This window comes from Haliaeetus leucocephalus, unplaced genomic scaffold (genome assembly GCF_000737465.1).
Source record: "Haliaeetus leucocephalus isolate CR32 unplaced genomic scaffold, Haliaeetus_leucocephalus-4.0 Scaffold384, whole genome shotgun sequence".
Lineage (NCBI taxonomy): Eukaryota > Metazoa > Chordata > Aves > Accipitriformes > Accipitridae > Haliaeetus > Haliaeetus leucocephalus.
This window is the reverse complement of record NW_010972820.1, coordinates 3,752,333-3,779,312: the sequence shown is the minus strand read 5'-3', so window position 1 is coordinate 3,779,312 and position 26,980 is coordinate 3,752,333.

The following is a 26,980-nucleotide window of genomic DNA, read 5'->3' as shown; positions in this document are numbered from 1 at the left end:
ATGGGACAAGTTCATTTTTTTGTAGACTTCAGGTACCCCTGACCTCTTGATCTTTTGTATGTCTCTATTTTTTTGGTTTGACAGACCACATGCCAACGTGCAGCCCAGAATTCCTCACCGGCGTGATTTATTGTTTACAGCTGTTCTAGTATTTCAGACATGGCAGCTGCTTTTCAGATGTCCTCGAATTAGAATGAAAGTCTTAGATAGAGGTCTTAATGCAAACCTGCGTGCTTGCAGAAAGAAAAGGGAAAAGCTGATGAAAAAATAATCTGAATTCTGCTCTAAAAGCTCTCAATTGATCCTAGCCTTGAGGGCAAAGGAAAATGTTTGGTTTATTTCGTAAGCTCATTAGGTGTGGGAGAGCCTATCTGGCATTTGCTATTGACCGGGCCTGAGTGAAAAGTGATCACTGGCAGGATGCTCAATAAGAGATCAATAACAAGCGTGTGATTGGATTAGCTACTTGATCAATGCTTTGTGCTAATATATTAACAAGCAAATTACCAGGCAGCCCATAAGAGCAGAGTGCTGACTATAATTGTATTACAAACTATCGTGATCTAATGACCCTTGAAGTGCAAAAGGTTATTTATACAGTCAAAAGGCCTAAAAGTACTTTGAGTGATGCTGCATTATTTCAGAAAGAAAATCTTTTCCTCAATTAACTAGCATTCAATCATGTGGTTAAAATAGGCACATGTATTTTGCATTCTTCCAAAATTTTCCGACCAGTTTAACCCTACTGCTGAGGTGGAAGGGGGAGAATGGGTGACAGTATTTCAGTGGGCACTTAAAGGTGGCAACAGTTCCACAAGAGCTGGGAAGTAACTGGAGAGGAGAGTGGGGAAGGAGGTGGCTCGCGGGGGGCAGGAGAGCAGTACGAAGCAGCACCGGGGACTAAGTGGGAAGATCGCCATGCAGCTGAAGGAGCTGCTTAAAAGCATCTGAGCTTGCAGAGAGGGCTGTGCAAATACTTAAATTTAAATCTGAAAATTCTGTATGAAATTTAGAAGTAATACGTAAGGTATTGTAAAAACAGAAATCTCAGACTTTTTGAAGAGTCTATGTTGATTCCATTTGTCAACCACGAGACCAGAATAAGGCATCTGTTGCTTGAGGTTACATTGCCTGGGTTCTTAGCACATGAACTGTATCTTTCAGGATTCCATAAAGAGCATGTTTAAAAGCAAGAGCACTATGGGTCTTGAGACAAGGGGACAAGCTTGTCTTCTGAATTTGGTCCTCACAGTTAAATGGAAAATTTGGAAAAATAATTGTAAAAACCACAAACATTTCTGTTCACTCTCTAGTTAATTCTCCTCTTTCCATTTCATAGTGCAAAACGCCGACCGGTTTAATTTCTGTTCTTCACAGGCATTATCCCTGATATACAGCAGGAACAAGCCAGGTAAGCGCACAAGCATCCAAAAAACTAAGCAGTCACGAAGTCCTAGACTTCAGAATCATCTGGACAGAGGTTTTAGCTGCAAATTCAGATTTCCAAGGCTTTGCCATTGCCCTCCCCCTCCCCTCCGCCTTTCCTCCCTTCCGAGGGAGGCTGCAACGATGGCAGTGAGGCATTATTTGGGGGCAGGCGGGGGGCTCTGCCACCGCCCAGGGGCCGAGGGGCTCACCGGCTGCGGCCTCCGGCGAGGGGCAAGGCCTGGGCCTGGCTCCCCGCGTCGCGCAGGGCCCCTGACCGGGCCGACAGCGGCCAGCCCCAGCTGACAAAACAAGCTGCCGGGCGGCTGCCCCCGGGGTCCCGCTCGGCCGAAGGGGAAGCGCTGTCAATCAGCGCACACGCACGTACAGCGGGAAACACGATCGATCGCCGGCGGAGCCGCTTTGGGTTTTGATGGGTGCTTGTCAGTTGTTTCCGACTTCTCGGGCGAGTGGACGCGGCCGGGCGGGTTACCTGCGGCATCGGCGTGGGCTGGTTCTCCGTGTGTGCGCGCAGGTAAAGCGAGCGTGTTTGCCCATTTTACTTCACTCCGTGTCTTTTCTTTTTTTTTCTGCTTTACAGAAGGAGCTTCCCACAGATGTCAGATGATGAAATGGGGCTCTCTGACGATGATGGCTTCAAACCATGTGCGATTCATTTGACTTCTCCTTTCTTTTCTTTCCCGCTTTAGAATTCCAAAGTGACCGTCTGAAAGTGAATGTTTTCACAGCAACCAACACCTTTACAAACGACTTCAAAGTAATCCATTTCCCTTTCAAAGCCACATGTTAGGACTTGAAAAAATATCTGTAGTCATTATTTTAGAGCAGGTTTGGAGGAATTAAAAATTATATATATCTTCTTATTTCAGCTACAGGTCTTACTTATTTACCTTAAAATTGTATACGCCCCAGACAACACAATAAAATTAATTGTCTGTGACAGAACAGCTCAGTCAATGGGTCTTTGAGTCATCAGGTCACTTGGCATAATTTCAGCACATACATTATACACTAATCCTCCATGAGGAAATTACTCAAAGGAATATTTTGCAATCCACTCCCCTAACCAAGTACATCCAAAATATTGCTTTGCAATTTTGGATCTCAGTTTGAAGCTGAGGGTAGTGAAGAAGTTAAAGAATGGCCATAATTTCAAAACAGTGTTGAGACACTGAACCAGCTATCATTTTTACTTTACTTGGTTATCGCTCCATTGGTCAAAAAGATATACACACTCCTATTACCTGCAGTATGAGGGAAAGGAAGTCGTCACATTTAGCTTGTAGTTTAGCTAGTCCCTATCCACCCTACACTTAGGGTCTAAAACTCCTCGGGAAATTTTTTGTTAGGAAATAGCTATATGCCCTTTAAAATATTATTTTTGTGTGTATTTTCTCACAGTCATTCTAATTACTACACTTGAAAAAATCAATTACTTCTCAGATTTCGAGTTTTTCACAGGTTGTCATAGACTAAGAAGTCTGATAGTTGGGAATGCTCTTCACTTTATACAGCTTGAACATATCCCAGCAGCTTAAAATAAATCTTAACTTTTTTCCCCCTAGAAAATCCTCTCTCCCAGTCTTCACAGGCAACAGGTTCCCTTCCAATAATAACAGTGGTAAGGAAAATTGTAGCTCCTGACTAAGATAAGGTTTGCCAAGATTGGATCGAGAGCATTTTCAACAAAAATTTATAAATCATTGCCAGCTGTAGACCAATACTGTTATGTCACAACCTGCAATATAAAACAAAGCCACAAAGTGGAGTTAATCATTACATCTTCAGTGGAGAATAATGCTTCTTTACTAAACAGTAAAATCCCATTTAATTCTTAAGCTTCCATAACTCATCCACAGGTTTATCAAATACTTAAAATGAGCCGTTAAAGAAAATCCTACATCTTAGCAAAGTTCCATAAAGCTATTAGCTCTTCTTGTGAAGCTGTAAGTTAATACTGCCTTCCATTGCACACAACATATGGTTAATTGTACTTCTAGGAATAACTGTTACAGATTATTTTTTCCTAGAAGAAGCCTGTCTTCTCAGTGAGGGCCATCTGATGAATTCTTTAGTGAAAAAGTACTGCCCCTACTCTATGCCCTGTGATGGCTGGTTGGTGAGTCTGAGCAGGGAGTGAGAAGAGTGGGCAGCTGTATGCAAGAAAGAGAGGGAGAGAGAGAAAAAAAATAATTTGATAGTTTCTTAACTGTAGGCCAGCCTGGGAGTACTGTATGAGAGGATGGGAAGATTAATAATATACTGCTAGGCCATTTCAGCGATGCCACTAAATGGATAAGTTAAAAGAGAAATTGAATTGGAACCTTCTGACTGGTTTATACATTTACTTACACAGTGACAGCCTTTGAAGCACAATCTATTATGCTTTAGACAACTGGCTGGAGAAAACAGTAGAGTTCCAAGCACATACTTTTCAAACCCATAAACCCACTCTAGCATCATGGCTTTGGTCTGTATCTAGAGTGATAATTACTGTGTGTCTCAGGATGGGCATACCTTCTTTCTTCTAAGAGCAGAAACAGCCACTGTGGCCTGGGAAACTGTGGAAGCAGTTCTGTCCTCTTCTGAAGGGAAAGGAAAAGATTCATATCGAGTTTATCTCAACACATTAGATGATAACATTCAGAGCATTCTTCCTTTCTCCACCTGACACCATGTCATTCCTCACTGCAATGGTATTACTTTGTGGGCTACAGAAGAAAGTGGTTCTGACAGTAAAATCCTACTGAACTGCAAGAGATAGCTTTCTTCTCATAGAGTTTCTTTCTAGGATTGCTTCAAAACCCAGACAGGCATCCCTGCATTGGTTATAGTTGGCTCAAATTTCAGCCCTTCCTTAAAAAAGGTGGGGAGTGGGAAGATGAAATTTCTTTTGAAATGAAAACTGAGATTGAGACATAACCATATGAAGCCAGGAATTTAGACTGTAGGCTAGGCATAAAGTACCTATGCTTTAATCAGGCCTATCCCTAAGCCCATTTTATGACCATTTCATCCTGGTTCTTTGATGAGACCATTTCAGCGTTTCATTCACATTAAGTGTTGATTTACACTTAAGAAGTTAACTGTTGGCACTGAGAATCAGTAATGCTGTGACTGAACAAGAATGGGTAGTTCATTTAGACACATTGGTATCTTGCTCGTGTGGTTGATAGCTTTGCTTCCTGAAAAGGGGAGATTACAGAGTCAAAGTTTCCACACCCTTTTCTTCCCACATGAAAGCAATACAGGATTCTCTGGCAGCAGAGTAACTCCGCTGCTTTGAGAGGTGTGCCCTACCTGGGACCCTTCCTTACTCAACAGCATGGTTCAAACAAGCAGGTTTGCAGGAACAGTTGCAAAACCGGCATCCACTTTTCCATGTCCAAGAATCTAAGCGGAGGAGTGGGCACCCCTGTGGCTTGGCTCCTTCACCACAGAGGACCTTCAGAGAAAAGGAAACCCCTATACAAGTGAAGGGGATCAAGTTAACCAGGCTAAGGGGGGCGTGTGGGCAGTGCAGCTCTGAGACCCAGCATTACTCTAGGGTAAGTGACCCTTCCTTCTTCCTTGACTGACTCTCCCAGTGGTTTGGAAATTGATAAGGAAGGAGGAGGTGCTGCAGGGTGAATCCAAAGAGTACGTAGGCAAGGATTATAGAAAAGCTTTACCAAGGCAGACATCCAGTAGCCAGCAACTGGTATCAGAGTTCTCTGCATGCTTTTTTGGTTTTGGTTTTGTTTTTTTAAGCAACAAACCCAAATGCTTTTTGGCAACAAACCCAAATACCTTTCCAGTGTGATTGACCCCCTGTGAATCCTTTGAGTTGTTAAGACTTCTATTGTATTGCCTTTCCTGTAGCTCTGGTTAGAGCTCTTGTCCAGGGATTTCTAAACTGCCAGTGATCCAGCTAACAGGCATGAACGACCTGAGTCTTCCACAGCCCAGATGAGTGCTCTGTGTGCTATTGTTGTCGAGATACGTTCTCTCTCCATTCATTCTAATTAAAAAAAGAGTTCACTAGTGCAGTATCTGGAACACTGTTCTGCTCAGTCCCAGCTCACAACATAGGTCCTTCTAATATTTCTTCAGTGTCTCCAAGCGAAATGGTTTCCGACCTTTTCCTATACGCTACAGCATCTTTTTGGATCAGAACCTCTGAGCTGTAAAGTAATGATGATAATGATTGTATTGATGTTATATTGTGCAAATAATGAGTTGTAACTATACAATATTAAAAACACTTCTATAAAAATATTTTGCATATGCTGTACGTAGGAAAAAGAGAAGAATAAATAGCTGTTAGCATGGAACAGGTTTTATTCTTTTTCTTTACTGCCTGGAACATTATGTGTGCAACTTCCAAAAATACTTGTCAAACTGACTCTACACATACCCAAAGGTAGAGAAACAGGTATTCTGTGTATGACAGTGATGACCTGGCATTTTTGTCTTTCTTTTCAGCCTTGCTCATCACAAAACAATTCAATGCAAAGTATCTGTGCCCCGTCAGCATGGGCTTATGAAAGGCAGGTCTTGCTTGACTAACCAGAACTCCTTCTATGACAAGGTGACCCACTTAGTGGATAAGGGAAAGGCTGTCAATGTTGTCTACCTAGACTTTAGTAAAGCTTTGACACTGTTTCCCACAGCATTCTCCTGGAGAAACTGGCTGCTCACAGCTTGGGCAGGTGCACTCTTTGCTGGATGAAAAACTGGCTGGATGGCTGGGCCCAAAGAGTGGTGGTTAATGGAGTGAAATCCAGTTGGTGGCTGGTCACAAGTGGTGTTCCCCAGGGCTCAGTTTTGGGGCCAGTTCTGTTTAATATCTTTATCAATGATCTGGATGAGGGGACTGAGTGCACCCTCAGCAAGTTTGCAGATGACACCAGGTTGGGTGGGACGGTTGATCTGCTCGAGGGAAGGAAGGCTCTACAGTGGGATCTGGACAGGCTGGATCGATGGGCCGAGGCCAATTGTATGGGGTTCAACAAGGCCACGTGCTGGGTCTTGCACTTGAGTCACAACAGCCCCATGCAGTGCTACAGGCTTGGGGAAGAGTGGCTGGAATGCTTCCTGGCAGAAAAGGATCTGGGGGTGTTGGTTGACAGCTGGCTGAATATGAGCCAGCGGTGTGCCCAGGTGGCCAAGAAGGCCAACAGCATCCTGGCCTGTATCAGAAATAGTGTGGCCAGCAGGACTAGGGAAGGGATCAACCCTCTGTACCGGGCACTGGTGAGGCCACACCTCGAGTCCTGTGTTCAGTTTTGGGCCCCTCACTACAGGAAAGACATTGAGGTGTTGGAGCGTGTCCAGAGAAGGGCAACCAAGTTGGTGAGGGGCCTGGAGCACAAGTCTTATGAGGAGCGGCTGAGGGAACTGGGGTTGTTTAGTGTGGAAAAAAGGAGGCTGAGGGGAGACCTTATTGGTCTCTACAGCTACCTGAAAGGAGGTTGTAACGAGGTGGGAGTCGGTCTCTTCTCCCAAGTAGCAAGTGATAGGACAAGAAGAAGCAGCCTCAAGTTGCACCGGGGGAGGTTTAGATTTGATATTGGGAAAAATTTCTCAACTGAAAGGGTTGTCAAGCATTGGAACAGGCTGCCCAGGGAAGTGGTTGAATCACCATCCCTGGAGGGATTTAAAAGACGTGTAAATGTGGTGCTTAGGGACATGATTTAATGGTGGACTTGGTAGTGCCCACTTAGGTTAACGGTTGGACTCGGTGATCTTAAAGGTCTTATCCAACCTAAATGATTCTATGATTCTATATATGTAGTTTAAGGGGTGCACATCTGCAAAAGTACTATAGCATGGGTATTTCTGAGAGTCAGTGGCATTTCTTACTCTTATTAGTACTTCATTAAAAAATAAATTTAATGGAATTAGTAAACATCAAAGTGTGCAGAATATCCTTGCACATATATCAACATACCAAACAACTTTCCAATGTTGTTAACTGCAGAAAAATCATTGCAGAGATTTACCAACTCTATACACTTCAAAACAGCTCACTTAAAATCCCCCATTCCTTTGATCAAATACTTGGAAAATACGCCTTAATGCATTGACAATCTGGAATAATCATGCTTTGGTCATTCTAATGCATAGTTAATGTTCAAAATCACATACAGATTTTTGAGATAAAACAACTTTCCTCTGTTTTTTCTGTTGACATTGTATTGTGCTATGGCAAAAGTTCAGTTGCTTTGCAAATTTGTTGGAAATATTTTCACACTTAACATTCAGAAATTATTTTGCTGGTGATATGGTTACCCTCCATTGTGGTCAGCATTGCATCAAGGTTTTCTTGATGAACCTAGATGTACAACTACCTGTACAAGCCTTTCATTCAGACATCTATTTCTTTCTCTCTCTGTGGTGTGGGGTATCCTAGAAAAACTAGTTATGATTGTGAACAAAGTAGTTATTTAATAATGGGAAGCAAAGTTCTACACTGCCTTTGCTTCATAGGAATATTACAATGTGAGCCATTATTTTCCACTGTGCCCTACTGTCGCTAGTTAATGTAATCTCCCTGTACATCTATAACGTCAGCAATTATTATTATTAGCTCAATTTCTTATTCAGGAAAACAGACACTGAACATCTGTGCAATTTGTTCAAAGACTTACCTCAGCTCAATGGGAAAGCAATGAAGAACATACAGATCTATCCTTAACCACATGACAATCCTGCCAGACCTAAAAAGACATATTGAATTCTACTTAATCACTTCTTGGAGCATGATAAAACACTCACCAATAAACTTTGATGAAATAGACATTTTCAAAGTATTAATGATTGGCCACTACCATTACTTTATAAGTAATTACTTATGTTAAAAAGATGGAATTGTCCCTCCCATCTGCTATATGGATTTCTCTAGTATCATGTCTGCATTTCTTTGCTAAGGCATTTCTGTGTGCATGTGACTTCTAAAGAATTTGATATTCTGAACACTAAGCAACTAGTTACTATCTTTTAGGCATTTAATTCATGTTAACTTTTTGTTTTAAAAAACTGAATACTAGTATTGGCTTAATACTTATGGTAAATCACTGAACTATTCTCATTATTCAGTAGATGAATTGACTAAATAATTTATTCCGAGCATATTAGCCATCCTGCAAACTTTCCAGTGGTCCTTGGTGGAGGCTGCATTTGTATGAACACAAGTTTTATACACAAATCATTTTTATGGGTCTTTCAGCACCCTGTCACTTTTGTGCAAAATCAATAGAATGTGAACACATCAAACCTCATTTAGATGTGAAAATAGCTTTCATACCCATGATGAGAGGCCATTTTGGAAAACACAGGGGGTTTTTTTCTTCTCAAATCAAACTTGGCCTCTGAGAACACCTGGGCAGGACTATGAAGTGCCTCCAAAAGTATCCCATTATTCCATGTTACTTTCTTTTTACAATGTATGCCTGTATTTATTTATTTGTTTATCCAATGCCTTTCAGTGTGTGCAAATATGTGTGTCGATTTGGTAGTGCTGTAGATTTAAAAATGTTCTTTGCATTTCTGAAAATTTTAACTTGTTCTTTGTGTTGTACATTGCCATTGTACTACCTGCATTATTTATGCATAAGTATGTCAATGAACAAACTCTAGTGGTTGTATAGGGTCTGTGCATTTGTAAATACAACAATCAAGTAGTATTTAATTTCTAATTTATATTTGTGGAACATTACCCTGAGGTAAAAGAATATTCACAGTATTATGAATTATGAGAATGGGCTTCTTGCCTATTGAATGAACTATACATCTAGTCTGTGCATCAGTACAATTGTTTGTTTCTGAACAGGGAATGCTACTGATACTAAGGAAATTGTACTATATAATGGAATTTCCTCTAATTTTTCGTCTTTCTCCTTAGAAACATTCAGAAACTCAATTAAAAACTGTTAGAGTGCTAAGGTTGGAAAGTGGAGAAATTAAAATTTGGAAGGACCAAACTGGAAGTAATGAACACAATCTTAACATTATCCTCTGTACACAAATATCATGGTAAAGACTTTAAAGCTATGATGATGTTTCAGCCTCTATTCAGATCCCTGGTTTCGTCCAGCTCACAGATTCAGGGGAAATTATGAAAGAATGTGGAAGCTCAGAGATCCTCTGCCTCCCTCCTTCAATACCTGAATGTGTGCAGGGAACAAAATATGAGCGATTTCTTGAATGGAACAACGAAAAATTTAGTGATGCATTACTGCTTCATCCCTCTTATCCTTCCCGAATGGGAGGGCATGAGACAGAAATCATGTGCTCTGTTTTATGTAAATAATGTCTGTCTCGTTCAGTTAAACGCTGTGGCCCTACTTTGGAGCTATACCACTATAAAACCAATATTATAATCTGGATGAAGACTGGCTCATAACACATTTATAGAGAGGGCAGGGTGAGAAGCATGAAAATGTCACCTTTATTTCTGAACCTGTCTGCATTTATCTTTAAAAACCATACTATTATTTCAGTGTAGTTTTTATAGAATTTTATGCAGACATGCATACAGAGACATAACTGTCACTGAGATACTTTCAGTGCACATTGCAAAAGGCTAGGAATGAAGAGCGAATAAGCAGTTTGAGGTCACTGCATTATGTTCTGTTTTGCTTTGTAGATGTTTTTGAGTCTTACAAGAATTTGTGCTAAGTAAAGACCAAGTAAAATCCTTGGAATGCATTTGCAAAGCAATTTGTAAAATAGTATGCATTGACATCCTTCAAAACTGGGAAAAAAATATGGCTGGTATGACCCTTCAAATTGGCTGGTATATTCTATGTCCCATTTGATTCACATAAGTGGCTCCTTTAAAAAAAACAGAATCTGTGGCAAAAATTAGGGATGTGGCATAAGTAGTGATACTGTTCCTTTAAGATGCTGGTTTAGGACAGTGAGCAGTAAACCTGATGTTCACTCTTGCATATATAATTTTTTTAACAAATTAATGAATAACATTGAAGGAAATTTGAAAAAAGGAGAAGATTACAATTTCATTTTATGGCCAGGTAGTAAGGGGGTTAACCAGTTTTGCTACCTTTGACAACACATAGTAGTAAATTCAGATCTTGTCCAATATTAATTTTTAAATTCTAAAAGAAAATACAGTTCTATTCATAGAAATACCATTCAACCTTTCTAATTGAGTTCATGAGTCACTGGCCTTTTATATTTTTATTTACTTATTTGGTTGTTTTAGAGAAATTCTTCATTGCATTAACCACATTAAAATCCTTCTTCAGGATAAGATCAACATCCAAGGCTAAATTTAAACCTCAGGAAAGGTAAAAGAATCTTTAATTTATGAAACTGAACAAGTAGACTTATCTAAACATCTCTAGGGCTTTAATGGGGGATATCTATAATTCTCTGAATTGTATTCCTTTCACAGTGATATTTTGTAATTCCATTCTATTACCCTTGCTTAACATTAATGAGATAAAAAGATCACATTATGGCGATTGATGTTCTTCAAATTAAATGCACGTTTCCATGTACAAGGCTGTCTGCTAATTTAAAAAACATAGCATGTAACATAGAATCATGACCATGGTCATCACTCAGCTGGGATCAGATAGCATTTTTTATCTATTCATTGGATTTAACAAGGCATGAGATGGAAGCAGAATACAAAGTGTGGGTAGATTATCCCGTATCCCCCCTTTTGGCCACTTCTTGGCAATCTCAGCAAGGAAACTGAGGCTTCATGTTGCCATGGAAATAAACCTCAAGGTCAAAGGGGCATATGGAAGGTCAGGCAATGACAAAGGAACATCTGAGAGGCCATCTGGATGAGTGACCTGACATAATTAGTCATTAATCCCACTCTTGGGAACAATAGAGTTAGCCGAGAATGTGTTTGGACTTTGATCGTGGTCAGGGTGATCTCATGGGGAAAAGGGAAGAAAGCTCCACTTGGTAACTAAGCAGATTACCCTGGCATGCTGTTAACTAAAGAAGAGTAGTCAGAAGAGGCCGGTGGGATATGCATTTTACATATGCTGTGTTTTCCCTTTAGTTACTACAGGCCTCTCTAGAGCCATGTGGCTCTAGGATTAGCCTTTGGGTAGTGATTTTTTTTTTTTTTTTTTTACAGTTTTCAATGAAAAGAGAGCAAGTGTCCCAAAATACTTCACTTAAAATTCCCAGGCAACAGATGGGAAGAGAGCTGAAGAGCCAAAGGCATCAGCCGGCTTGGTTTACAGGTGTCAATATTTGCTAAGTAGAGTTGGCCAGGGTGCCTTTTGGGAAAAAAGGGAGAGAATGGCTAATCAGTAAAACAATAGCAATCATCCCTGTTGTCTGTTTTATACTGAATGGTTAGAATTATAAGATGACCGAGTGTGTGGCAAAAGCTCTGCATCAGCATCTGTCTTTCCATCCCCACTCCTTTACCTTGCATGTCATGTTTTCATTATTGAGACCAGTGCCTTGACAAGATATCCCTCACGTGTATCTGAGATTATTCTACTTGAAGAGTCAGTGATATTTGGTGACTGATTGTCTACAATGTTGTGGGGTGTGAATGTGATAATGGACTACAGGAAATGCATGCAACCCAGGACACACAGAAATTTTTTCTTTGGATAAAAAAATATGCTTTTAAATGTGCTATCAAAGGAAGCAATAAATGAAATAGACTAGGGAATCTGTAGAGTAAGAACAGAGGGAGATTTCAGAGATATATTTTTTCTTTAAATAAACTGAAATGCAACACATAATGTACTCATTTTCAGCTAGGGTATATTTGTGAAATATTTTCCTCTTTAAAAATATATTCATTCCATCATATTGTACAATCTCTGCTTAAATGTATTGTCTTTGCCTGTGACAAAGGCATTTTCCTAGGCTAAGAGCAAAAGCTAAGCCACTGATACTCCACTATAAATACAAGTAAGCATCCAGGAACCTCCATAGAGAAAGTCAGATATGACATCAGCAACTGCAATCCTTTGCTGTCCCTGTGTAACGAAAGTAACTTTTCCAAATAATTTCTGCCACCAACAGGTTCTACATTTTAAATTAAGTCTTTAATAATTGACAAACCTAGGTGGAATATGTGCTGCTTCTCTATAATTAGTACTTGATTTAATAGTTCATAGAGGAAACCAAACATTCTCTCTTTTATTGTTGTGAGTTTCACACCAAAAGCTACTATTTTTTCCCAAGATCATATCACTAACCTGTTTTATTAATAAACAGTAGTTATAATCCAGGAAAACATAATATTTGTCAGCAAGAAGCAGCAAAATCCTTGGAAACTGTAGGTATGTCACTCTCTTCTCTTCATTCCCTTTAAAATTACTAAGTGAAAGACTGATAAAACTGTATTCATTTGTACTTTCAGCGAGCTATATGGTGGTTATATTATGAACATCTAAATCCTTTACCCAATGAAAAATTAATTTTACTTTTGTATTTCTGTTTTCCTAACTTGTCATGGACTACAAGAAACTGATGACGGTGCTCCAGAGATGAAGGTATATTATCTCTGAGGGAAAGTTGTTATCCCCTGAAGCACAACCAGTATCACAGCTGTCATTAATGGATCGGACCTTAATGAATAGACTTTGTATGAATAAACACGAACCAAATCTTGTCAGCTTCATAAGAACGTAGAGGCAATTTTGGCAAAATTTCAGCATTACTCTGGAAAGAATAATCCAGCCCACGTGGTCAGTGGTGTTCACACAATGGCAAAACTCAAAACTATGCAGGGTGCGGAAGACATTAATTTGGAACAATCTATGAGCAACAAATAGCCTCTTTATTTTTTTGTGAAATCATCTTGTTTTCATTTGAGAGAATCATGCTATGCCTATTTTATTAGGGAAAAAGATTTCCACATTGTCCTATTTTCTTTTTTTTAAATTTTTTTTAAGAATGAGTGGAGAAGAGGGGGATTATGTAACATGTTGGCTATTGTGCATGACTTCAGTACGCGATTATATTCTTCCTTCAACAACATATTCAAAGACAAGCACTTGACTTCAGTAACAGTATTTCAGCCTTCACAGATAATAGGTGCTAGCATAGAACCACTTGAGAGAATCATTGTATTGACAGTGATGACCTTGCACATCTATAGATTCATTTATTTCCCTTATAGTAAGAATATGATGTGTTCATAGGACTCTATCCAGATTTCATGTACCATACTGTCCATGAATAAGTCAGAACAGAATGGCTGAATGGGGATATAAACAGGCCATTGTTTAATAGCATTGTTGGATTGCTTAAGGTTTGACTTGGAGTTGTTAAGATATTGTATTTCAGAATGACTCATCCCAGTGCCAGTGGTAACAATCTGCATTTGGTTTCATTTATCAGTACTATTAAATAAAATGGATCTTCTCTGTCCCCGCTGCTGCCTAACACCTAGACAATACTCAAAGAATAAACTCCTTCCCCTATGGACTTTGATTTATCAACTCTATACCATGGAGGGATGTGTTGTTTTCATACTTTTCAGTTTGTTTATTTCTTGGCTGTATGTAGTTTTGAAGATAAGACCTTCCTGTCCTTGTTTTAATAAACATTTGGGGAGATTTGAAAGTGTTTAATTCTTGATCTTTTTGCCATCTACCTCAGGCAGGATCATGTTGTCCCTCTGTTGCATCAATGAGAAATTTCTGCCCTTGATGCAATAAGTAGGAATGACACTATGCTCTATTCCAACTTCACACAGGTTTCTTATGTCGCTCTTCAAAATTACTAAAGAAATCTAGGTTCTAATCTACCGATTCACTGCATGTGCCAACACCTGACGGATGACTGCCTGGCTAGGCAAGGTGGCATTTCAGGTTAGACTGTGAGCCTGGGTTTCTGATGTCCTTGCTGCAGTTGTGCTCAAGCACTTCATCTCATGGAGTGGGGAGGGGGACAGAAAATAACTGCTGAAAACAACAAAACATTTTTTCTTCAGCTTTCCCTCAACTGCATCTGTCTGAGGGCTCCATGTTTTCTCCAGTGCTCCCCTTTCCCCCCAGATCAATGAAGCTGATGGGGAAATTAAAAAAAAACCACCTTCTCTTAGCGTTAACTTCCTCTTTCCAGCCTGGCTTCTGTATGGCTTGGAGCTCTTCTGGCTCACCAAAGAAATCCCAGGCCATCCAGCGGTGCTGGCTGGTACCTTGCTTGGGATCACTGGGAGATTATGACCCGGAGCGGGGGACTGCACTGCTCAGGCTGTGCTTCAGCTTGAGCACTGAATTAACTGGTGACAGAGGCATGTGTGATTTCACACAGAAAAGCTGCAGGAGAGGAGTGTTCGTTTCCACGTATCTCTCACAATATTCCATAATCCCTGAGCTACTCTATTTATTTTCACAATACTTGATTGAAAAATGGCTTAGAAATACTGAGAAAATTCTGGTGATAATTGAAATATCGATTGAGTACTGCTATTGATATTCTACCTTGGAAGATTCATAGCACTCTGAGGTTATTTCCAATCCTGTTATTTGTTTTCACAAAATGGAAGCCAGAGGTTATGAGCTGATTTCTTATGACCTAGAAACATTCTGGATATAGGCAAAGAAGTTGCAATAAGTTTCCTGCTTCTTCTGAATTTGTCATTGCATGTAAACGAGAAAGAAAACCAAAACCATCTGAACTCAATTTTTACTGCTATTCTTTGAAGATTGACAAATTTATACAAATATTCTTAAAAGGAGTTCTGAAGCAAGTTTTTCCAGTATTAAAATTTTATTTAAAAATCTAAATAATGAATGAGAAGAAGAATTCAAATACTATAAATTTATCATGAAAAAGCCTTGCAGCCTGGGTGTCCTGAGGTCAAATTCATAATCTAAAAGAGGAAGGGAGGGATTGATCTTCAGTCTTTTGCATAAGCATACCCATTACTGGGCTATATCTCATCTACTTGTGCAGGGAAACTGCCTCTTCCTCTATCATTCTTTTGAATTGTCAAATTTGAGCCTCAAAACCAAAGGGACTTCATTCCAAAAGAGTTTGAAATTATTTGACACTTCTAATTGTTCCTTTTTTATTAAAACTTTTCATAAAACATAAATTCCAAAATAAGTTTGGATTTACTACTTTTTTATTTGAGTATGCAAAATGCCAAATAAGTATCAATTCATTCATGCTGAAATTCAATGTATTTATACAGATGTAGTATTTGGCAAAATTAGATTTATATTTATAAAACTGTAGCATAGCTTTATGTATTAGAATATAATCAAGGTAGTTACACCAAGAATGAATGGAGTCTTTAATTAATCTTTATACTGTTTATAACAGCTGTTAGGCATAACCACCTTCCTAATTTTAACCATTACCAAAATATTTAATACCATATATGAGTCTGGCTGAAAGAAGAATTCTGTTGAACTAGCACCTAGGAGACATTTCAATATACTATGAAGAAGAGAAGTTTCCTGAAGCAGAACACATGCCTCAAGAAGTACTGACAGAAGAATTAATAAAAAAGTGTGAAATGCTAAATAAACTGAAAAACTATTAAGCTAGGTATCATGCTTTTTGAAATGAAAAATAATTTAGTTTCATATGAGAAGGATAAATAAATATAATGATGCATGAAGTTCCTAAGGAATCATAGTAAGCAAAAAAAAATATAGCTGAATTTTCTTCTTTTTTTTCATAACAAGAATACTGAACATTTACTTGCTTGCAATAGAGGAACTTAAACTTAGGTTTTGAAGCTGACATTTCAGATCAAAGGCCAGTTTGGAATAAGTTTTACTGTATAAATCTTTTTAGTACTTCACACAACACTTCAGGAAAAAAAAAACCCTCAGAGGAAAATAATTATGTTTGAAGAAAGCTTAATGTGTTAAGACTCATATTAATTCAGTGTTAAAATTCACACAGCAAGCCTTAAATTTGCTAGTGAAATAGATAAAGCTTGTACTCATTGTGTCATACTGTTATTACAGAATTCAGAAACATAACTGAAAATCCTGTTGTTGACTGGGTAAACCAATTAATTAAACACTAATATGCAGACTTGATACCTGTCTGCAATGTTCTACACATGCAACTGCTACCATAAAAGCAAAAAATAGCAAGTTTGTTATATTACAGTTCGTTTGAAAGTATACCTGTGCTATAACTGAAATGTTCTGTGACTGATGAACTGTCCTAAAATCTTCTCTAAAATAAATGTGAACTTTTTGTCTTGTGATTTGGGAACATTTGATCAAGGTATTATATACATTCATCTAGTAAAACTGAACATCACTGAAATAATTCCAATCAAGCAAATAGGAGAAGCAGTTTTGTAATATGTTTGAATTTAAAAGGGAGCATAACATGTTAAAATTGTCCTAAACACATATATGTCAAGAAGACCAATATAGAGCCTAAAAGGGCTTTGATATTTCTTACTCACATTTGTTAATATGTTGCAGGACTCGAACTCACAGTGTTTGATTTACGGTGCTCTTAAAAGAAAAAAAGGTTGAAATGCTCCATGAGGTGGTGTCAGACATGTCAGGTATCGTTCGGACAAACTAAATGTTTTGAGAAGTCAGCTGAGTGATTTCTGCCCAGCTCTCAAAAGCCACTCAGTCTCACTACAGCAGCTTTTGCTTTTAGGGGTGGACTCCACAAGGCTACAGTAAGTGCCTTCCATCCTTACATAGCAAACAAAATAAGCTAGAGCTGAAAGTTGAGTGCCACAACAGGGAGCATACTCAGAAACAAAACCACCTACACCAAGAATCCCTAGAAGAAATCTTGGAGGACAGTTGTTTGGCAGTCTTCTGTCTAATTGACCACATCAGTAAATCACTAAGCTTATTCTTTTAGTTCGCCATCTTCATCTCCCAAACTGAAAATGCTTCAGGGATGGAGTGCAGAGGAGAGTCTTGGAGGAAACGTACAAGCGCTCAAGCTCTGAAACTAGACTTAACCATATTTGCTATAAAGTGCAGATGAAAGGGACTTTTGTGCTGGTTTTGAGACTAACATATAAAAGGTTGGTCTTTATTACTTCTCAGGTTTACATTACTGGTTTCTGAGAGCTATTCTGCTCTGTTTCAGAGCAATGTTAAAGATGCAAGTTTAAATCACTAAGAGTCATGGCTTTCAGTCTTCACCTGTTTGATTTTGATTTTGCTTTCAAAGGGAAGGCATGCATCCTCACAGTCAGTTACCAGGTCTTAGCTGCGAGCCAGGATCAAACAGCTGAGGGATGATGGAAAACAGGTCCATAAACTACTTCTCACTTATTCCCAAACATATGAGCGCTTCCAATCTGCTTGTTTGATTTTAGCATGAGGCAAGTTCAATTTGAATTTTAGTCTTATGTTATCAGCTTGCCTCTGCCTTGAAAAGGAAATGCTCACAGAGGTATTGCTGGGAAGCAGTTTAGGAAGCTGCTCCTTGCTGCCTCTCAGCTGTACGCTAATGACTTCCAGCTGAACTAACTGCATTTGTGCTTCTCCCCCAGCCTGTCCCCCTGCAAACTGCTGCTGGAGACAGCCACAAGCCCAGTCAGGTGTCCTAGGTATCAGAGCCAGGAGCCACTGTTTCTTAACAGTGGCTGTACTACTTTCCTGCCTATCTCCAAGTGAGTTCCCATCTTCGGCTTTGCTTTTTCAGTGGTCTTTGGTGAAAGGGGGTTAGCACTCGCCTCGGCAGTGTCTGTGCTTCAGCTGGGAGCCATTAACTGACAGCTTGTGAAATGGCAAGGAACAATTTCCTAATTGCCTGTCAGCTGTAGCTGCCTGAGGAACTCTTCCAGCATGTGTCACAGCGAAGTCAAGCAGGTTATTTCAGCTATTTCAAACAACCCCCAGCTGAGATTTAGGCTACTCTGGTTTCAGTTTTTGTGATGCGGTTGTCTAGGAGCGCTCACAAAGTCCGGTGATGGAGGAAGCTATACATGCTTACAAACTTTCCGCTTTTAGTTACTTGCTCTTAACCCAGACACAGCTATCCAGGATCACGCGGTCACGCTCTGTGCGTGTGAGGCACAGAGTTAGGAAGTCCCCTGTGACCACACGGGGGATGGAAACTCTGTGTACAAGACTGTGAAGGTTTGCCAGCAGCCTGGAGTACACCCTGGACAGAGGCACAAGCATCGCTGCCTTGTGTGTAACTTACCTGCTGTTTTATTGGGAAGGTAGTGGAAAGAGAAGTTAGTACCTGCCTTTTGCATAACAGCTTACTGACAGAAGGATTTGTACAGGAGGAGAGACATCCGTGTTAACCGCTCCAGCCTCAGTTCAAATGGCTTTGAAGCCACATCTCACGTGAGGCTCTTTTACCTGCCAGGGTACAGAGGAGTCTGGACTGGGGAATGCTTCACCATTACTCTAAAAGACAAACATCAGTGCAGCCAAGAGTGCAAGGGCTGAAAGAAGAGGAGGGAACAAGTAAGTCTACATGTCTGTAGCCTATTTGTTAGAGCTATGAGGTGTTAGACTGGGTTTATGTTCCTATTTCCTGAACTGTTTGTGTATTTTATCTAAGCCAGTTTTACATGTTGTTGCCCCAGGAACTGAGCAAGTGGGAGTTAAACTGCATTTTGTTTTAGTTTTCACCTGTACAAGCTCCATAACCAGGGGTCTTCCAGTGACAGTATGGTGTCGCTCATCGCAGTGGCAGTACTCAGTAAGGAGAGGAGCAGAAAGGGTGATTGAAATATCTCAGCTTTATGTCACTTAGGACAGTACATGCCAGAGAAGGGCAACCAAGTTGGTGTGGGGCCTGGAGCACAAGTCTTATGGGGAGCGGCTGAGGGAGCTGGGGCTGTTTAGTCTGGAGAAGAGGAGGCTGAGGGGAGACCTTATCGCTCTCTACAACTACCTGAAAGGAGATTGTAGTGAGGTGGGTGCTGGTCTCTTCTGTCAGGTGGCTGGAGATAGGATGAGAGGAAATGGCCTCAAGTTGTGGCAAGGGACATTTAGGTTAGATATTAGGAAAAATTTCTTTACTGAGAGAGTTGTCAGACATTGGAATAAGCTGCCCAGGGAAGTGGTTGAGTCACCATCCCTGGAGGTATTCAAAAAGCGAGTAGACAGGGTACTCCAGAACATGGTTTAGTGGGCATGGTTGATGGTTGGACTCGATGATCTTGAAGGTCTTTTCCAACCTAAATGATTCTGTGATTCTATGGTGGGACAGGGACTTGGAGCCAGAATTTTCCAAGTTATGAACCTGTAAAAAGCAAATGACATTTTTTATACCAAGAGCCAAATGTGCTCTAATGGTTCTAGGTAAACATAAGAGAGTGAACTATTAGCCTGGAGGTGAAAGAGCATGATTTCTCTCAATAGATCTGCATCTGAGAAATGTACGTAGTAACTGCACATTAAAAATGAAAAGCAGCCTTTCTAACTGTTGTCATCCTGTGAAAGCCTGACTTTTATTTCAGAAACCTCTTTGTTTCAGAAATTGCTTACGCTGAATGGGTGGAGATTAAGTAAACTGGCAAGTAGTATAGAACCAGGTCCTTGCTTAAGAGTCCAACAGGTCTCCAGGCTGGCACCCAAGAAGACCAGAAGGGGCCAGGCAAAGCTATTTTGGAGAGGTAGCTGTTCAGTTTCATACATGAGATTAGGAGATAGGTTAAAACCTGTTAGTTCCATAGATATCTAGGTCTCCAAACCCACCTCACTAACAGGTACCTCTCAATAGTAGTCTTAAAACAGAGTCTGAGGACTGAACCTCACAATCCAGTGCATACGTGTTACACTGCCAGCTATAAATTCAAACCCCAGATGGCTTTGTGCTTCATACTGCAAAAAGACCTCTCTGGTATGTTGGCATGGCTTAAGTGACCAAATCAGCAAATGAAACCAGCTGTATTAAGTACTGAAAATGTGCCTTATTAAGAGAGCAAACCATAGTGGCCTTCTGAAGTCCCAGAGTTACAGTTGTCTGCCATTAAAAAACTTGACTGTTGGGGAAGATAGAGTGTTCTTAAATTGTTATTTCACGCAAAAGGGCTTATGTATTTTTTGTCAGTGTGTTTGCTGGAGCAAGACCTAGTCCTGCTGGAAAAGGAAGAAAGCTGAGGCTGCTCACATGACTGCTCTAATTGTCACAGACTAATGAAGTGCTTTCAGCTGTGTCTATATTGTGCCATTGTTTACTTGGCTTGTTCACACTCAGCTGTAGGTGGCTCTTCCAAACATTCCTGTGTTTATTACTTTTGTCCCTTTTTTCAGTATGGTTTTTGAGGAGATATAATATTGACAAACATGTCAAACCTAACTTTCACACCTTGTCTTGTAAATAAATGGCTTGAAAGCATGCTGATGGTCACTGTAAGGGAATGTGTACAATGCAGAGGTGGGTGCTTGGAAAGAACAAGCATATTCAAGAATTGAACAAGAATTGAGTGACCAGCTTCTTTCAGGACTGGGCTGTAATTCCGGACATCAAATGCCCATTACTTTTTAGAATATTGTTACAATACACATAATATCCTTGTGGCTACCAAACTATAATTACAAAAGATATATCACATTTCTATTTTCAGGTGCCTCAGGTGAAGTTTTGAAAAGTTTCATTTGTGGACTGAACTTTCTTGTGCTGGTTCCTTCTCAGACATAAATTTATGAAATACATAGTAAAAAAACTAGCTATTCTAGGCTTATGAAGCTGACAGTAAGCCAGTGTTTAACTCATTACCAGTTACATTATGCCTATATATAAATCAAATATCCTTTTAAAAATTACTAAACGCACAGCTTGTGTGATATGACTTGTGAACACTGGAAGCTAATTTTGATTTATCAACTCCAACTGACTAGCTAGACATGATAAATTAGAAGTGATGAACAAATTCTTATGAAATTTGTCTTACCTTATTTGAAACTAGTTTGGTTTTGTCTCAGAAAAAAATATGCAGGCTATTGTAATAAGTTTGTTGCCTTTTCTTTTTAAATAAATCTTCCCAATCATATGGGTCGTTGAAAGAAACACAGATCCAAAGTTTGCCTGCTCAGCACTGCCATCCAGACTGACCTACTTTTTTCACGCTGTTTGGCATTTGACATGTAAGTTACAGAAAACAAAAGAAGGTACACTTGTGCGGGACGTTGGACTAGATGACATCTGGGAGTCCCTTCCAACCCAAATTATTTATGTTTCAGAAGGTAATGAGTAAATACAGAAGATATAGAAAACTTATTATTCTGATTTTATACCTGCTTTCCTCCATGCTTTGTAAGTAACTACATAGTTATTGTTATAAATTTCATTCAGGTTAGCTTAGTTTGAGCATGAGCAAGTCACAGTCACATTACTGGAATTGTACTCACTTTTAGGAGAAGCTGCTTCTGGGAGCAAATCCGAAGGACCCTTGCAGGGTCTGACTCCTTCCTTCTGAGTGGAGGGAGGTCTTATCAGTCTTTTTTGGTTTACAGGGGCAGTACTAGGTAGAAGGGACCAGAGTTCAGTCAGGGTTTGAAAAAAATCTATGTTCTGATTGCAAATTTGGGTGAATAGAATAATGGTAGTAGAAAGCATACTGCTCCTGGCACCTGCACTGTGATTACCCTAGGAGTAAGCGCATAGGAACAGAAGAGTTTTGTACAAAATGGCTACGATAAGGATGAGCCCTGACAGGGAGCATGAAATAATGCTGCAGTTAAGACTTGGAGACCGCAGGCACACCCAAGTCAGCTCTAAGTTAACTAACCCATGTCTGCTGGCACCACAACCCAAGGGTTTGCACAAGCTAATTTACCCTTTTTCCTATTTAACAGTAATCCTCATGTTACTACTGTGGCCTATCAAGCTAAGATATACCCTCAGTCTCTTAGTGAGACTGGGGGGGGGGGAAAGAAGGAATAAAAGCTTAATGGGATGACAGTTCCCATTGTTCTCAAATTGCACCCAGATACAGTGGAAGCATTCCACTGCTGCAGCATGTGTTCAGTGGTTACAGTCATGGGCAACAGTAGAAAATCTTATGACAGATAGATGTTGATCACTTTTGAAAATCTCACCCTCAGTTTTTGCTGAACACTCCTATAAGGAGGCTCCTTTATGTTCTGCAGTGCTGTATTCAGTGCAGGAATGTAATAGGAATGCAGTATGTATAACATTTATATATCATTATCATCATCATTATCATGATGTGTTATCTGTCTGGCAATCTGCTTGCAATATGAATGACAATTCTTCATATTGGTCATGTTTTTCCATGAAGCAGATAATTATTGCTGGCAGAGAAAGGCAGCTTGGATTTAAGAAGGCACCAGATGTTGCTAAAACTGCTTTTAAACTCCTCTTTGTTGTTTCCTGGAGCTTGCAGCATACAGAGAAATTGCAGCAAAACACTGCTTCACCAGAACTGGTAGCCTAATCTCTTCAGCTGTTTCTGTTATGCTTTAGCACCAATGTCTGTGTTGTGGACACCCAAGGAAGCCAGTAAATCTAGTCCAGGTCCTCACTATGGTCCACTGCTATCAATTAAAGATCTTCATGGCAGCTAGTATCTACCTCGTTGAGAACAACCATGACTGGGACCCATCCCAAAGGACAGCTCAGCTTGAGGTAGAGAACCGCCAAAGTTTACTTGACAGCCAAATATCTTTCCTTTTAGCAAAATATTTTGCATTGAGTTTTGGCAGCAGAAGGCCAGGGTTTGACACTGAATATTGGTTTCAGTATCGGCTATTTGAGAATATACATATTTGAAACTCGCCACCAGCTTCAGAGTTTCCTACTTAAGAGACTGCTCCCTCTTGTCCAAGACCTGTATTTTGCATGGGTTTATCCTAAAGTCCACATCACATAGCTGCAATTAATTACCTGAATGCTCCCAAACAGAGGTACCATCAAACATAATTTTATTATAGGTTAACATAAAGGAGTTGGGAAGGGAGGTAAGGAAATCAACTGGACTGAACCTTTTGCATGAGTGTATTATCTATGGCAAGAACCATTATCAACACAGTATTATATACACCCAATAATTCATGGATCTCAAGAAGTACACATTTTCAATTTTTTTTTTCTGGTTTCATAACGCTTTGTTTTCTTTTTTCCTTTTTTTAATGTTTGTCAGTTTTCTAACTTCCCAAAGAATGAATGACACCATTTATCTTCTCTGGAAAAAGATAGTCTTCAGTTAGCCAAAGGACTTTTTGTTGAGTTTTGAAGAGAATTACAAATGGCTTAAAATCACAGTAAGTTTCTTTTAAAGATCTCTTGGGTCTGATTCTCTCTTTACAGACACTAAATTACACAAGTGTGATTACTTTTGTGATATTTCACTGGAGATACTCCCTGTCCTACAGCTGTAAAGCAACAAAGAATTGAGTATCTCGTGTAGATTTCAAATTCCCCAGATTATGCTGGGGTATAGTGCAAAAACAGCAAGGAGAGAATCATCCTAACAATAAGGCAGTCCATTTTAACCTCATCAAACAACAAACAAAGTCTTTCAGAGAAATCATATCATCAACCATTCATTTGCAGTGATAACATATGTAGCTATCCAATTGAAATAATGATTTCAATTATCTTTATAGATAGTAATTTGTGTCTGAGATATATTTATAAGCCAGATTTTCAGCCAAGACAGATGAAACCACCTTCATTTCCTGTATCATTATCTATCAGCTGAACATCTTACTATGTGTAAGTGGAGAAAAGTTTAGTGGAAAGAATAGTTGGAATGTTAAAAGTATTAACATTTCATTATTTTTCTTAATTAAAATATCACATAAAATATCTCATATCTAGACGCCACAATCTCGTTTTCTAAAATACTATGCCTAAAAGATAAAGCTAAAGGTTAAAATTAAATGCAATTATATTCCCCAGGAATAAAATGGATATACATTAAAAGTATAGTTAGGCTGTAAATTCATTTAAGCTTTTAAAAATTACAAAGGAATATATAAAATGCAAATTAAAGGAGAAAATCTTATTTATCTCCCCTGTTTGTATGGTAATTGCCTGCTTTTAATGAATTAATCTCATGCACAGACTCCTGCTAAATTAGACTACCTATAATGTACTGTCTTCAAGTAACTTCACATTCTCATTATGGCCTCCCTAATTTCTAAAGTAAAATTAATATAATTAGGGAGCAAATCAATACATATTGATCTTGAGTTACTTCAATGGAACAAAAGAATAACAGATTAAAAGGAAGTGATTTTTGTTAGCATTGATTTTGTTAGCATGCTGAAACAACAGTGTTGAAGAATTAAGTCTTAAAATATTTTCTTTCCCTGAACGATATCCTCTGGTCATTTTATATTCTCTGTGAAGCAAACATTTTTGCATGGCTATGTTTGAAAGAAATGAAAAAATAATCTTTTCACCCTCTGTATTTGGGTGACTGTTTTCTTATAGCATAGTTTTCTTATGGCAAAAGGCATTGAGTATATTTTCTTTTCATGGAGATCAATTTCAGGCTGCAAATTATTTCATCAGCCTATGTTTCTTTTTCTGAGTGTAAATTAAAGGTGGATGCATGCTGGCAAATACCACCTGAATAATAACTGGTAGTATACTGGGCTCTAATCAAGCATATGCAGTGAGGAACTTGAGATTCATAATGAGAAATAATGGAAGCATTCACAGAAATCAAAGCAGCAATGCTTTTCTACATACCCATCAACTTATTCCATGTGGAAGAAAATGACACTTCCTAGCAGAAGAGAGTAAGTTCTTTTTATTGTATTCAGGAAGACATATTGCTATATAATGGCTTTAGACTGACATTTATTAGTAAGGTGTGAAGGAAAAATAATAATGTGTTACCTCAGCAGCTGAAGTCCATATTCTAAAAGTTGCTGCTGGGGATGGAAATGTCTCAGGTGGTTCTAGAGAAAGGCTTGTGCCGCTCTGTGTTCCTCTGGAGCCTCTGCGGGGCACCAGGCTGCTGCTGCAGGTAGACTTTACCCAAACTCATAAGAGCATGTTGATTGAAGTCAGGGCAGTTAATTTGCTTTTCACATCTTAAAGTCTCTACAGAGCGTAAACCCTTTTTCCTAACTCATATCTCATTGCTGTGTTTCACAGAAGCTTTATGATATGTGAACAAATTCCCTTGCTGCATGTGATAAATCTAAATTGCTTTGTTTAAAAAGGTAATTAATTTAGAGTTTTTCTTTCAATTTTCACACCATATGAACATGAATAAAGCTTTTCATGGTGTATAAATTTATGTACAGTGATTACCCAAATGAATGGCAGAAACAGCTGCACCTTAAACCTTTACTCTGAATATTCTGATTTACTTGAAGCTAAATTGCAGATTCTGGTTGCATTTCAGACATTCATTTAAGCATAATTTTAGGGAAACAATAGTAATACATACAAAAGATGTTATAAATATCAGAAGAAGAAGAGCTTTTGTGTTTTCTTTGCAAATATACAAAAGGTTTTGTACTATGTAATTTTGTTTACTAAAAATGGGGCTTTGATGGAGAGAAGGTTATTTGACTATTTAACGGTATTCCACATTCAGTTATATGTTGATACAATTCTAATTCAATGAATCGTGTAACAATCTGAAAGTAAAACATAACTGGCTTTCTACATGGTGGTGAGAAAGCTATTGCTTAATATGAAATTTTGTCATTGAAAAAACAAGAAGACTTTTAACATAAAATCTTAGTGAAAACAAGGTAGACGTAACATAGAGGCTACCACCACTAAAACATAATGCTTTTTCCTCGTATTAAGACACAGCCCTGTTCTAAGCTGGCAAAGCAGGTGATAATGACAGTTAAAATATATTTTTAATTGATAATTTAGGAAAAAAATCTCTGTTACTGTAAATAAAACAGCTACATTTGTGCAACAATATAACTTTACCAGGAAAACTGGGAGACTTCCTCTCTTCTTCTCATATAGTAATATTTACTTTAGCTGTTCTTTTTATTTATTGATTACACTCTTTCTGCATTAAGAGATATTAGTATACCTTACTTAATAATAAATTTCAGATGTTCTTGATCTTGGACCCTATTTAAACAAATGAAGACCTGATGGTAGCAAATTTTGACTTGAGGCAAAGTCTGGGCATCTGTGCTGGAACCGAAATAATCTCATCCAGTCTTGCAGGATGACAATTATTTTTATTTCAGTTTCATAGGGACCCTCAAAAAAAAATGTCAGGGGGAAAAAAGCACCATTGTCAGGAACAGAAGATCCTGGAGTTCAACAAATAAATGGCACTTCTTGTTGGTGCCCATGAAAAAGAAATTGGATTTGGGGGATATCCCCTGAATAGCGATATTCTGGGTCAAGGATACTCTATTAATATCTGAGATCCTATTTGGATCTCAGGTTCATGTTCTCCCAAGCTGAAGTGAAAGACATGGAGAAATATTCTTCTGTGAGTTCACTGACTGGTAAGCAGAGTTACAAGGAAGTGAGGATTTTTGTATTTGAGTCCTTTTAAGAGAACCCTTTTTTAGGATCTTAATGGCAAATGCTTATTCTTTTCCCGCCTTCCTTCGTTCGCCTGCCTTTATTCTTTTTCTAATTCAATTTTCCTTTTTTTTCTGGTTTATCCCTTCTCTTTTCTCCTTTTTTCTACTTCTCTTTTCCACAT